The sequence below is a fragment of the Urocampus carinirostris genome, chromosome 9 (genome assembly GCF_059441175.1).
Source record: "Urocampus carinirostris isolate Australia breed hairy pipefish chromosome 9, RoL_Ucar_1.0, whole genome shotgun sequence".
Classification (NCBI taxonomy): Eukaryota; Metazoa; Chordata; class Actinopteri; order Syngnathiformes; family Syngnathidae; genus Urocampus; species Urocampus carinirostris.
In genome coordinates, this window is record NC_142357.1 from 31050089 (window position 1) to 31059412 (window position 9324).

The following is a 9324-nucleotide window of genomic DNA, read 5'->3' on the forward strand; positions in this document are numbered from 1 at the left end:
CAATATTTTGAAACACGAAGCTGTAAATTATTTGGTTATTATCTATATTTCATGTTGAGGATGTCTGTGTATCGTCTGTTGATGCCCTTCCAACATCTATTGTAGTCTTTTTATCCTGAAAAGGGGAATTGCCTCATGTGCAGCCCTTTCTCAAGGTTGCTTCATTTTCCTCATACTGAGGTTTTTGGCTTTTTCCTTGATCTCATGCAGGTTTTAGAATAGAGGAGGGTGTAATCGTTACACTTTAATGGTAGTCTGTAGTCTGTAGTCTGTACAGCCCTTTGATACATCTTGTGATTAGGGCTATACAAATAAACGTGACTTGATATAGCGACCAGGAGAATACTGGGTACAAAAAGAGACAAAAAGCTGTGAAAGATGCCCTCATGTACTCTCAAAGACTCTTTGTGACATTAAATCTTTAGGACAAAGATTCCATAGGAAGCACCAAAGCACAGAACATGACAATACAGAAAGTATGACCAAAATATCTTTAGATACAAGAAGGACAGTTGTCTGCCAATGGGTTAATACTTGTTTGCAAGACTTCCATTTTCTTTGTAACATTTACTCAAAAAAAGAAGGCATGGCGTGTAACACACACAGAAAATCCACTGTCCTCACTGAATCGGTCAGGGAAAAGCAAAACCCATAAAACCACATCCAGAGATTAATATTGATGAGATGAACTTCATGCTATGCCATGTCTATCACTAAACAAAGATACTCCGATTAAGTATGGCCACTGCGGTTTTTTAGCCGCCGGCCCATTCAGTCTATCAGAGTGAGTCAGAGTTATTGATAAGGACACGCAGTGCCGTCGGGAAGCCAGGGCAAGCAAGTAGTGCGCCATTGAGCTGCAGTGTAATTAATGTACAAGCGGGGGCGCTTGTGGGTTTCACGCTGTCTTTCTCATTGACTTTCATCCAAGTGAGAGCAAGGTCACCAGCAAGGTGTTAGGAGCAATCTCCACAAATTGTTGGACTGTGTCTTTGATAATCTCCAAGCTTTTTAATGGATTTAAGATCTGTTTACCAAGTGAATGCACTTCACAAAGTCATTTGGCTATTGTTTTAACCTCCAACACGATAATAGAACTGGAATTGGTTTTTTGATCAATGACATCACCGGTTAGGTTGATATATTCAATAAGCACGACAACCTTGAGCCTCGTAGAATCACTGAGTGTTTATGTGTGATAGTGTGCCTGTGCGTATTTCAAGCGGTTTGCTTGTACTGTACAGAGTACAGCACAGCACAGGAATATAGTCTTGAAAGAGCATTGTTTTAGCTTCCTTCAAGTCAAGTCAAGTCATTTTTATTTGTATAGCCCTTAATCACAAAGAGTCTCAAAGGGCTTCACAGGTTATTACACAGACTATTTTTTTCAGACTATTGTTACACCATCCCCTGATCTGGAACCAACATGAGGGCAAGGAAAAACTCAAAAACCTCAACATGAGGAAAATGAAGAAACCTTGAGAAGGGACAGCACATGTGGCATCCCCCTTTCAGGATTACCAGACAGCAAACTAGGGCTTTTTGACTATCAAATGGAAACACTTGTTATATGAATGGGAGTCCAATTCTTTTCTTTCTTTTTTTTTTAATATTGAAAAACATGCTACTGCATGTTGTCATAATTGTGTGGGTTATCCAGTTATATAATTATTCTTTTAAATCATCACACCAAAATTGTAATCAATCATTTAGTGGTTAAATAATGCACCTTATGATTGATTATTCATATATTCAAATTGACCTATTTACTTCTGTTTCATCATACAGTTTCCACATTGTTCTAAGTGGTTGCCTGATTTTTGGCCTTGAGTCTTATCAAAACACCAGCAGGCTTCAGTCTGGACGAAAGACTGGTGTGGAGACGGTGCCTTGGGAATTTTCTGTGAACTTCTATGTTTCGCCCCTTTGATGATCCAAGATAAATTTGAGATGTTCAAAATTTTTCTTGGGATGAGCGAGTACCAAAAATGTACTGGTGCTGATACGAGCCTTGTTGAGGTAGCAGTAGTGTGATCTAAATTAAGTGTTGGTCGACCTTCCATGGCTGTGTTATACTTTTAAAACACTCAGGTAAAACCCAAAATTTGACAGGACCAGAACGGAAACAGGACCCACTCGCGTAACGTTTCTCACAAGTTTTATTAGAAGAAAGGGTTGGGGTTGCGCCCACGATCCAGGGATAGGTGGACGCGGGAAGCAGGTCGCTCTGAATGCGGAAGTGGGACAGCCGTGGCGAGCGATGACGGTGTCTGGAACGGATAAAATGGGTCGGGATCGAAAAATTCTCGAAAGCCAGGAGAGCAGACGTGGTCGAGATCAAAACAGATCGTAGCGGGAGACAAAGAGGAGCAGAAAACAGGACAGGCGAAAAAGGGCTTGCCGTGTAAAAACAGAGATTCGCAGATGGACTAACAAAAGGGGACTGACAGGACAGTTTAAATACTGACAGGCAGCCAATCAGTCAACAAGCTGCAGCTAGCGCCACACGGGCGGGGCCATTTGGGCACCATGGCAACCATGACAATATTTGGGTCGATTTGACACAATATCCTGTTTTGTTTTGTAGGATTAACACCCAAAAACATGTGTAATTTTTTAGTTTAAGATCATTTTGACAAAAGTGGTATTTTTGTTTCAAATATCATTCACCAAAATTGATTAATTTTATTCTAAAAAGTCTGGGTCATTCCCAAATAATGGCGTCATTCTGTGTAAAACGTCCTATTAAAAAAATGGATCAAATTGATCCAAGTAATGGGTTGGTCCATTCTTATCAAATGTCTTTAGAGTTGAGGCTAGCCTGCATGACCAAAAGGTAAAATTTTGTTCCAGGATTTTAAAAAAAATTATCAAGCACAACAGATTTCGAGAACACAATGAGGTCAATGCTTCAGAGTCATGTTTGGTTTTTATGTACTGGGTATAAAACAAATACACACACATTTAGTGAAGTCCCTACCGTTTTGAGAAAAAAAAATGGAGAAATTCTACTGGGATGTCGTACTCCACTGTACTGTCTTGTCATGTGTAAGAATGTAAAGCAAGGCCTGGCAAAAGAATCGAGTGTGCAGGATGAGAGGAACCCTGTCCTCTCTCAGGGCTTTACCGTTCCTCTCTTCTACTCTCAGGCATTAATGGTTGAATGAATCGGATTGGACGTGCCTGAAGACACAACCGGCCTCTAGATTTGCTCCCAGCAAATCTCAACAGCCAGCATCTTAAGCTCAAATAAGCGCTGCGGTCACTGCCCTGCCAATAATTTGAATAACTCCCCAGTGTAAAGTCTCTCTTTGTTTAGATAACGACGTTCTCACATTCCCCTCGCAGTGGGCCAAGCAAGGCACAGGGTTGAGGAGGAGAGGAGCATTAGACAAGGGAAGAAAACGATTTTGTTTTCTCCAAGGCCACCTTTCATGATCTCTGTGCGAGTCAGTAGTCACATTTGTAAAAATGTCATTTAATACATTACACACCTTATTTAAGGAAGCAAAACCTAATTGGTGGTCATGTTGTGGAAAGAGGGGATGGAGCATGTAAGAGTACAGCTTCATAAGTCTTTAACAAGTGCTGCAACTTGTGTCATCCATCAAGTCTTTTCATGCAGTATTATTGCTTTACCCAATGCCATTTCAATTTCATGTTGGATTCCCTGGAAATATATTCCTTATTCAGATCTGTTCTTGGCCTAATTGTTGAACTCTTGAGGGAATGTTGATGTGTGTATGGATCTGTTATACAGCACTTAAGAGTTGCAAAGTGTCCAACTCAATTAAAGAGAATACATTCAGATTTTCCAACTAATAAACACTTGTTTTTTTGTCACTTTTAAATTATTAACATTTATGCAAATTCCAGAAGAAATACACAAGAATTTGGGAGGGATTTGGATGTTCTTGCTTTATGTAAGTACCTTTTTAAATTGTTTTTTTTAATTCAAGCAATTTTAAAGACTTTAAAATCAAATTTTACAAATGTCTCCAGTCCGAATTAAAATAGAAAATTTGGTGTTAATCATGTACTTTGGAGAGCCACAAATAAATCTGCGATTTATATATACTATTCTTAATATTGCGTGGGCATTTACCAAACCATATGATTTTTAGATCTTGGGTAAATGTCAAATAGTTTTTTTTAGACAAATCAATTCCCATATAGGTTTTGGGTAAAATGTCAGTAATATGTAGCTTACATTTTCAGTTGCAGGAAGTTCTTCTCATTACAATTTACCACTGGGAAACACTTTTTTTGCATGGCCCATATTAAATGTCCATATTGACATGTAATTATTGCACTAATTCCCAATTCATAGTGCCCTTTTTAGGTTTAGCATGCACTAGTCCCAGGAGTGCGACCCGTAGGGAGAAATGATGCTTCATAGAAAAATGCTGTACAAACTTATGCCAGCTGCAGTTAATTACGAGAGAAGACAAAAAGTAATGGCTGGGAGAAGCCACTAGTGAGAAGTGCTGGCGTCATTTTTAAGCAGACTTGTTTAGAAACATGGCAGCAATTTAAATCATTAACAAGTACTTCACCCAAAATGCAAGCACTTTTCAATCCTTGAAAACACAACATTAAAACTGAAGAATTTTCAAGGATTTTAAGCACACATGCCTTCCTGTAAATACAAAAACATTATACAAATACGACAAGTGATATTTCCAATTGATATGGATTTGTTATCATGCACAAAATTAGTAATGTCACTTTTAAATGCTCAGTTATTCCTCAACATAATTCTCCTCAACATATTTTCCTCCAAATGTTGATGTGACTGGACAATTGCAAAATAAAAGTATCACGGTTTCAGGATTTTTTCTGAATCAGGGTGCATTTATTGTCTAAGACCATGAGTTTGAAAAGTGAATATTGCAGGGATAGCTTTTTAAACTGGAGCCCTCTTGTTTTGTTTGAGATACAGAATTTGAAGGCACGAAACCATGCTGTATGCAAATTGACATGATCTATTCCTAAATCACAAAAAGATTTTCCAAAAGGAAAAAAAAATATTATAGCAGCAAACTGTATTTCCAATATGTGTATTAGTACAATTTTTACTTAATAAGTACCTTAGATCCAAAGATAGTGTGTTGAAGTCTTCAAGAGGTTAGATGACCATTTCATCAACTCAAGGATTCCTTTAGATAGATAGAGATAGATAGATAGATAGATAGATAGATAGATAGATAGATAGATAGATAGATAGATAGATAGATAGATAGATAGATAGATAGATAGATAGATAGATAGATAGATAGATAGATAGATAGATAGATAGATAGATAGATAGATAGATAGATAGATAGATAGATAGATAGATAGATAGATAGATAGATAGATAGATAGATAGATAGATAGATAGATAGATAGATAGATAGATAGATAGATAGATAGATAGATAGATAGATAGATAGATACTTTATTCATCCCCGAAGGGAAATTCACATTTCCAGCAGCATCCCTTCGCTGAGAACAATACAATAATAAAACAAAAAGAATACAATATACAAATACCCAGTGTGACGTGCAAATGCCCACTGTAGCGTGTTGTAGACTTCACAATATCCTTATACTGCTTTGAATTTTAGCATTATATTCCATATTTGCTGAGTGTCACAGTCTGCGGTCAGATCGTTTTTGTGTGAGTCTAAGGGTTTGTTGCTGCACAAAACTCAAGCTAAGAAATTTGTTCAGAAAATATGTGACGAGATTCCATGCCTCTCTGTGGTGAGATTGAAAATGCATCACTAATACGTAACTGCCTGTGCTTTTTCATGTTGGTGCATGAGCAAAGAGAATGCCGCTTTGTTATGTAAAGCCACTTCATGTTCTCATCTTTTTTTCCTTTTAGCTTTGCTGTGACAAACTCCCTTGCTCTCAATTATCTTCAACAATACTGAAGATTGTGGCAACATATGTCCCAGTCTAATATACTGCAGCTATAAGGCAGAGTATTTCCAAAAAGGCACACAGTTCAGTCTAGAATTAATAATTTACTTTGTGTCCAAAACACCAAGTGGCAATAGAGATAGAGATCTTTCATTTTGAAATCCACGTGATTGAATGTTTTCGCATTTATAAATAGCTTAATATTGAATGACAGAACTTCAGATCGATAATCATGGGAAGCGTCTACGTTGCATCAACAAATGTCTTCATTTTTTTCTGCCAGACAGGTTAATGAAAAGTATACAGGATTAGGCCAGGGGAAATGAGAAATGTCTCTCTCCTTCTCTTGTTCTCCTCCATCTCATTCGCGCTCATTCTCTTTTTCTCTCTCACCTCATTTTTTTATTATTTTTCTCTTTATCACTTCTCTCTCGCTTTCACTGTCTTTCTCTCTCTCACACACTCTTTCCTTTGCTCCTCTCCATCTCTCCTTATCTCTCTGCCTCAGTCTTTCTTTTCTTGCTTTGTCATTCTCTCTCGCTCTATTCCTTTTTTCTGTCCCTCTCTTCTCCTCCCTCCTTTTCTCTCTCTCACTTTCTCCTCTTCTGTTTTTCTCGCCGTGGTTCTTTTTCTATCCTATTTACTTTCTTCCCCTTCTCTCATTCTCTCTCTCTCCCTCCTTTCCTTTCTTTCTTACATTTCTCCTCTTTCTCCTAGTCTCTGCTTTTGCTTCTTTTTCTCCCTTCTTTCTGTCTATCTTTTTTCTCTCTTTTTCTCCTTTTCCCTCTTGGTCATTCTTTCTCCTACTCTCCTTTGCCCACTTCTTCTCATCTTAATTTCCTCTTTTCCTTGTCCATCCCTCATCCTGTCATTCCACTCTCTTCTTCTCTCCCCTCTGATCCACCAATTATATGTAGACCAATTTGCTTTCTGTCTAATATGCAGTGAAGTTATCACCCAAAAACTTCTGTTCCTAAAATTGCCAATGATGGCAACTTAAGTACTTTAATAACATTTCATACCCTAATAAGATGCATGAGGACCCTTAAACGGTAACATCTGTGGGCTTTTACCACCTGCTGTGAGGTAGCATATGCATTAGATTTCTCCGAGCCAACAGAATTAGTCAGAAGATCATTAAAATAAAAAGCAATGCATTTAAATATAATTTGCACCATAATGCTAGGGGGTTAAAGCTATAACATAAATTTGCATTACAATCCTATGAGGCTGTATTCATTTTAAACCTGATTTTAAAAGATTGAGCTGGTGTACCTAATAAAACGGCCGGTGAGTATACATAGAACAGCATTCCAAAAACACAAGCTGCTGCTTAGGCTTGTAAAGACTTTTAGTTTTCTGAACTCCCACAAGAAATCCACGAGCTGCTCTGTATAAGACTGCAGTTGGAATTTTAAACTTAACACATTCTTGATTTCCCACCCGCATATATTTTCTGTCAGGATGCAACTGGCAGCCCGATGATGCTGCTGCTGATGATGATGGTGATTCCTTTTGGTGCTGGATTTACTGTCATGAATGACTGGATTCCTAGGTGCAGCCGTACGCAGAGACATACAAGTCGGCGTGGCCCACTTTGATTCATCCCCTTGGGTTCACCATATGGGTGATGTTGAAAGATATTGTGATTCTGTCTTTTGGTTGGGGGAAAAATGTGCTCCTTTGTACAATAATGGAAGAGGTAAGAGATGAGCCTATTATCCCATTAAGGTGGTCACGTCAGAATGTGCAGCCTTCATTTTCCAGACGCCTCATCCCCTTGCACAATTTTCTGGCGTTGAGGAAAAAAGCTCCACAACGATGCTGCACTACCATCTGGTGGGGGGTGCCAAGGGCAGACTCACTCATGGCAAACATTCAACCCACCTCCTCCTCCCTTCTTCATTCTCTTGCTCTCCCAGACTGATTTATCTGTCTGTCACTGATGACATTGTATAACTGCTGAGTTTAAATTAGCAGCAGTCTGATAAAAACCCTATAAATGAATCAAATCTCCTTGGGCTTAAAGTCTTCTAATTAGTTGACCAAATGCATTCGGAGTGCAGCAGCAGTAACAGAGGCAGCGTTATTAATGCGGTACCGAGTTGACAGATACCTGGGTCGGCTTTATTTATGATGGGGTGTTTGTTTACTTGGATACAAGAGACTGCTTTTAAGTCTGCTGCAGATGTTTGACTTCTCCAAAAGAAAGGACAACATATTATGTAATGCAATTAAACATTAGCCTTAACAGCCAGCGATTGTGCCGGCAAGATGCCAGATGGGATAGCTTTATATAACTGCCAAAATTTGACAAATTGAAGAATCATGGTACCCGTTTGTACACACTCAAGAGCACACAAAAAACATAACTCATGATTGTGTTTCTGCACCCGGCCTAGAAACAGCTTAACAAATTGCAATGACATAATTGCGAGATTGCTTACCTTATGTCACATTGTTCATCTGTGTAGCTTGTTTCACACTCCTCTGCTCCACGTGGAGGTCAATCATTTGGGAAAGTGCTCTCGCACAGATTCATTGAATTAAGCCTGCATGCATAAAGAAGATGGAGAATAGCTGTGAGCACTTTGTGTGGACTATTTGCATAATTCCCTTCATTTGGGTTCATCTTTTGATTATGCCCAAAGGATATTTTGATCTACACACTATTGACAAGCCACGCGAGAAGTATAAAAGATTCAGTGGATTACTAAAACAAATATGTTAACGACATACGTTACATAAATTAACACCTATTATCTTCAGCGTGTGGGTTCTTAAGAAACGCACTCTGCATCCCCAAGGACAAGAGCAGACATGATAAACAAAACAGATAATTCCATGCGGCGTTTCATGTTTTGTGTATGCTGTATTCGTCATGCATCCATTATTGTGTTGAATGTGCTCGTCATAAGAAGCTTCTTAAGGCGATGATGAGTTCTCTGTGTGAAACTCAAAGAATACAGAGAAGAGATACGGTGCAAGTAAATATTTCAATCCATGAAGCTGTGCGTATGTGTATGTGTGTGCGTGCGTGTTAGACTGTGCGTTAATTCCAATCGATGCATGGGTGTCCTGGGTATAGCAGTATATGGAGCATGGTTAGCGTGTGAGGTGAATAGCAATGGGCTCTGTAAAATATTTAGTCTCTGCTGCCATCTATAGGTAGTGAATCCACACTTTAAATTTGATGCAGTATCTTTCTCGTTTCAAATATGCAACGATTTTGTTTAGTATTGACATAATATTTAAGTGTGACACCGCAAAAGATTCCAGGATTCAGATTATATTCATTTGAAGGCACATAAATGACTTGCAGTTTGGGTAAATTAAAGCAATAATGGGTCCATGTCCAGGTTTTTCAACTAGAGTTTGATTGGGATTATATCATGACTGGCTGACTCCTCTCAA

At 38.6% G+C, this 9324-nt stretch overlaps 1 long non-coding RNA gene across 5 annotated transcripts in view; it reads right to left on the reverse strand.

The window, feature by feature from the left end:
- LOC148360053 (uncharacterized) overlaps positions 1-8791 on the reverse strand; it is a 32653-nt gene extending 23862 nt beyond the window's left edge. For 3 of the 5 annotated variants that reach the window (XR_015851276.1, XR_015851277.1, XR_015851279.1), the window contains exons 1-2: positions 8667-8791; positions 8358-8462 (exon numbers count right to left, since the gene is read on the reverse strand). This is a non-coding gene — a long non-coding RNA (uncharacterized LOC148360053). Of the gene's footprint in view, positions 1-2141; positions 2271-5090; positions 5160-8357; positions 8463-8666 lie in introns of those variants that run through there. The other 2 variants (XR_015851278.1, XR_015851275.1) reach the window with 2 other exon arrangements.
- Between the last annotated feature and the right edge of the window lie 533 nt (positions 8792-9324).